Here is a 3,858-nt window from a genome sequence, read left to right on the forward strand (position 1 = left end):
CCAGAAAAACCATCAAGGAAACAGTAGTGAGATTTACCTGCCAAGCGTTCAAGCATCTGGTCAATGAATGGCAGGGGAAAATGGTCCTTTTTGGTAACCTGGTTCAGCCTCCTATAGTCGATGCAGACTCTCCAACTCTTCTGCACCCGAGTAGGAATCAGCTCCTTCTCATTTTTTATCACGGTGAGGCCGGTTTTCTTTGGGACTACCTGGACGGGACTCACCCATTGGCTGTCGGAGATAGGATAAATGATTCCAGCTTGCAAAAGCTTGGTTACCTGCTTCTTCACTACATCAAGAATTACCGGGTTGAGTCTTCTCTGTGGCTGTCTTATTGGTTTAGCCCCATCCTCTAAAAGTATCCGATGCATACATGTGAATGGGCTAATACCAGGAATGTCCGCCAGGGTCCAGCCTATAGCCTTCTTATGCTTCTTGAGAACTGATAACAACTTCTCCTCTTGCTCATCAGCAAGGGAGGCAGATATAATTACTGGAAAACTTTTGCTCTCATAGTAAGCATATTTTAAATTTGATGGCAGAGGCTTCAATTCTGGTGTGAGCGGCTGGATAATGGTAGAAAGAGATGGTTTCTTAGCCTGTACCTCATAAAGAAAGTCAGAGGTATGTGTACTTCCTGAAACATGGTTAGTTCTATCTGACTCTAGAAAATCAATCTCAAGAGGTAAAACATCACCATACATGTAATCAATATAAATTTCAGATTCACTCTCAGCATCAAATTTAGGCATATGATCAAGTACAAATTCAGATTCAATGCATGAGGAGTGATAGACATGCAGATTAGTCATGTATTCATCAACAATATGATCAATTATTTCAACACGAAATACAGAAAGATCTTCAGATGGGTGTTTCATAGCATAAAGAATATTAAAATGAACAGTTATATCACCAAACTCCATAGATAGTGTGCCTGCATATACATCTATCTTAGTTCTAGCAGTTTTCATAAAAGGTCTGCCTAGAATGATGGGAACTGATCCTTTAGAAAATCCCTCCTCCATATTCAAAATATAAAAATTAACAGGGAAAATCAGTTCACCAACTCTAACTAAGACATCTTCTATGAAACCAGCAGGATAGGTAACACTTCTATTAGCTAAATGAATTAGCACATCAGTTGACTGCAAGGGACCAAGAGATAGAGAATTAAAAATAAACAAAGGCATCACACTAACAGAAGCTCCTAAATCTAGCATGGCATTGTCAAACTTATTGTTCCCTATAATACAAGGTATGCTAAATGTACCTGGATCTTTACATTTTTCAGAGATTTGGGGAACAGATTTACCAATCAATGCGAAGACATTTCTACCCATACTAATTCTTTCACTTCCTTTAAGCTTCCGCTTATTAGTGCACAACTCCTTCAAGAATTTAGCATATCTTGGAATTTGCTTTATTGCATCCAATAGAGGTATGCTTACCTCTACTTTTCTAAATCTTTCCAATATCTCCTTCTCTACCTCTTCCATTTTTTTGTTGGAAATTCCTCTTGGAGGGAATGAAAGAGAGATATGCTGCTTCTGTAAATCAGAATTACCAGTGGAAGATTCACCTGCATAGGAATTGTTAGGCAACTTAATCTTTAAATTTTTGTCATCATCTTTTTCTGGAATAGAGTGAAGTTGGGCAGGTTCATTTGCGGATGAGGAAGATGTTGCTGGTTGAGGTCCTTGACACTGCTTTCCCGACCTCAATGCAATGGCACTCACATTTTTGGGATTCTGGACAGTTTGTGAAGGCAATTTGTCAGAATTTTGGGACTGAGCTTGGTTCATCTGAGTAGCCATCTGCCCCATCTGATTTGTCAGACTCTGAATGAAGGCTCTTGTCTCTTGCTAAAATTGCATATTCTGGATGGTCATTTTCCTCACTAACTCTTCTAAGGAAGGTTGAGGAGGATCCTCAGTTGCTTGTTGCCTTTGTTGTTGTTGCTGTTGCTGCATTGGGGGAGGAACATATGGCTTGCTTGGGCCAGCAACATTCAGAAATGGAGGGACAAGCTGCTGTTGTTGTGGAGGACTTGTCCATCTCAGATTTGGATGATTCCTCTAACCTGGATTGTATCTGTTGCTTGAAAGATCATAATTATTTTGTTGTTGTTGGTTTTTCTGCTAAGGGGGTCTATTATAAATGTTTGCAACATAAGCTTCAGGTTTCTCATTGACTTTAGATTGCTACAAAGAAGGACAAAGATCTGTATGGTGATCTGCAGAAGAACATAGACCGCAAACTCTTGCAACATGTGTAGATTTCTGATTCATGGCAAGCTGAGTTACTAGGTTGACCAAGGAATCAAGTTTTCCTTCAAGCTTTTTATTTTCAGTAGATGAAGATGAATCTGTGGCCACCTCATGGACTCCTCTAAGAACAATAGCATCATTTCTTGCACTGAATTGTTGGGAGTTGGAAGCCATCTTCTCAATGATATTCCTAGCCTCAACAGGAGTCATATCACCAAGGACTCCACCACTAGCAGCATCAATCATACTCCTCTCCATGTTGCTAAGTCCCTCATAGAAATACTGCAGAAGGAGTTGCTCAGAAATCTGGTGGTGAGGACAACTTGCACACAATTTCTTGAATCTTTCCCAGTATTCATACAAGTTTTCTCCACTAAGTTGCCTGATGCCTGAAATGTCTTTTCTGATGGCAGTGGTCCTAGATGCAGGGAAGAATTTCTCCAAGAACACTCTCTTAAGGTCATCCCAGCTAAAAATGGACCTAGGAGCAAGGTAGTATAGCCAATCTTTTGCCATTCCCTCCAGAGAATGAGGAAAAGCCTTTAGAAAGATATGATCTTCCTGGACATTAGGGGGCTTCATGGTGGAACAAACAATATGGAACTCCTTAAGATGCTTAAGAGGATCTTCACCTACAAGACCATGAAACTTGGGCAGCAAATGTATTAGTCAAGTCTTGAGAACATATGGAACACCCTCATCAGGATATTGAAAGCACACGCTTTCATAAGTGAAATCAGGTGCAACCATCTCCCTTAGAGTCCTCCCACGAGGTGGAGATTGAGCCATGTTCTCAGTATAAAATTAGTAGAGGAATGTTCAAAATCAGAATATTTAGAATCACCCTCAAAAGAATGCTCAGAATGTTCAAAATGCACAGAATGACCAGGATGCACACTATGCCTAACTAATCTATGAAAGGTTCTATCTATTTCAGGATCAAAGGGTTGTAAATCGCCTGGATTTCCCCTAGTCATGCACTATATGCAGCAAATACTGTGTTTCTCAACAAGCACCTAACAAGGGGGTAAAACTACAACTATACTCAAATGATACCAAAATGAGCTGAAATTTTGTGAGGAACACCCTAAAATCATGAAAAGATAGCACAAAAAATTTCAAACAAAAATTCAAAGTCTAACTATGGAAACTGCCTAAGGAAAGTTTAGAAAAATCGAATAATAAAACTTGAAAATAAAAAAAAAACTTAGTAAATAGGCGAATTTGGCTAGTTAGAGACCTCAACCGAGCTCTGCTGGGTTGCCAAAATATGGGAAATTTTTTCTACCCCAAATACATATATAATAATAGTCGTTCTGATACCCGGAACAAAAGTTATGGTTGTTTTAAGTTTTGCTAAAAATAACTTCTCAAATTTTTTTGAATCTCTCAAAGCCAGCCACACCAAGTGTTCCTGGTACTTTTCACACAAAATATGAGTCAAAAGAACTTCCCACACAAAAATTCAGCCAAAAATAACAACCCTAACTATCAGGCGAGCAGGGTTGCTTCCTCCAGAAGCAACAGCCTTCTGGAGGAATATTCTGGAGGGCCCAAGTGGGCCTGGTTGCTATTTGCACCCCCATTT

The 3,858-nt window shown here is 39.6% G+C and overlaps 1 non-coding gene across 1 annotated transcript; it reads left to right on the forward strand.

The window, feature by feature from the left end:
* Window positions 1-2,574: 2,574 nt before the first annotated feature.
* Window positions 2,575-2,681, forward strand: LOC114394280. Its single transcript, XR_003662686.1, has one exon. It is a non-coding gene; the product is annotated as a small nucleolar RNA R71 (small nucleolar RNA).
* Window positions 2,682-3,858: the final 1,177 nt, after the last annotated feature.

The sequence above is a fragment of the Glycine soja genome, chromosome 17 (genome assembly GCF_004193775.1).
Source record: "Glycine soja cultivar W05 chromosome 17, ASM419377v2, whole genome shotgun sequence".
In the NCBI taxonomy this organism is placed as follows: Eukaryota; Viridiplantae; Streptophyta; class Magnoliopsida; order Fabales; family Fabaceae; genus Glycine; species Glycine soja.